Consider the following 1104-nt stretch of genomic DNA (forward strand, 5'->3'; position numbering starts at 1 on the left):
AAAAAAAAAAAAGAACAAGAAAGACCCCCCAAAAAACAGAAAAAAAAAAACAAAAAGAAAACCAACAAAGAAAGAAATGCCGTCAGGGATCCCTCTGCATGTCTGTGGAAGCTGAAGGGGGGTTCCTTGCCACACAGCTCCACCTGGCCAGAAAGGGCTCCCAACTCAAGAAAAGGAAAAGAAAACAAACAAACAATTCAAAATGAACAAACTAACAAAAGCCCCGGGATCCCACCAGTGTGGTAGCCCAGACAGGGAAGCAGCTCCACACTCAAATGGAGCTCCGCAGGCCCTCAGGAAGAAGCAAAGATGGCTCACAGAGCCAGGCACTCGAGCGAAAGGAGGGGGAGGCGGCGAGAGGCAAGCAAGAAATCAAAAAAAGCAGAAAAAAAAAGCAACACCAGCAGCCAAAAAATGGCACTCAGAGAGCCAGCTAGTGCGGGCTGGTGTTTCTGGACAAAAGACTGTGTCCACGGGAAGCGGAGGGGGCCGAGTATGGGTGAAGAAGGGTAGAGAATGGGAAAGCATATATCACAAATTGCCGGCACTCTGGAGCCCCTCAGGAAGAAGGAAAGATGGTGCATGGAGCCAGGCACTCGAGTGAAAAGAGGGGGAGGTGGCGAGAGGCAAGCGAGAAATCAAAAGAAGCAGAAAAAAAAAAGCAACACTAGCAGCCAAGAAATGGCACTCGGAGAGCCAGCTAGTGCGGGCTGGTGTTTCTGGACAAGAGATTGTGTCCGCGGGAAGCTAAGGGGGCCAAGTATGGGTGAAGAAGGGTAGAGAGTGGGAGAGTGTATATCACAAATTGCTAACGCTCTGCAGTCCCTCAGGAAGAAGCAAAGATGGCGCATGGAGTGAGGCACTCGAGCGAAAGGAGCGGGAGATGGCAAGAGGTAAGGAAGAAATCAAAAGAAGCAGAAAAAAGTAACACCAGCAGCCAACAAATGACACCCAGAGAGCCACCCGCTTGGGTGGGTGGAATTCAAGCAGCCGGCGCTTCCCGGTCAAGAGACCGTGGTTGCGGGAAGCAGAGGAGGCCGAGCTGGGGTGAAGAGGGGTGGGGGGCGGGAAAGCGCACACTGCAAACTACCGGTTGTTTTGTCT

This window comes from Trichechus manatus, unplaced genomic scaffold, assembly GCF_000243295.1.
Source record: "Trichechus manatus latirostris isolate Lorelei unplaced genomic scaffold, TriManLat1.0 scaffold00021, whole genome shotgun sequence".
NCBI lineage: Eukaryota > Metazoa > Chordata > Mammalia > Sirenia > Trichechidae > Trichechus > Trichechus manatus.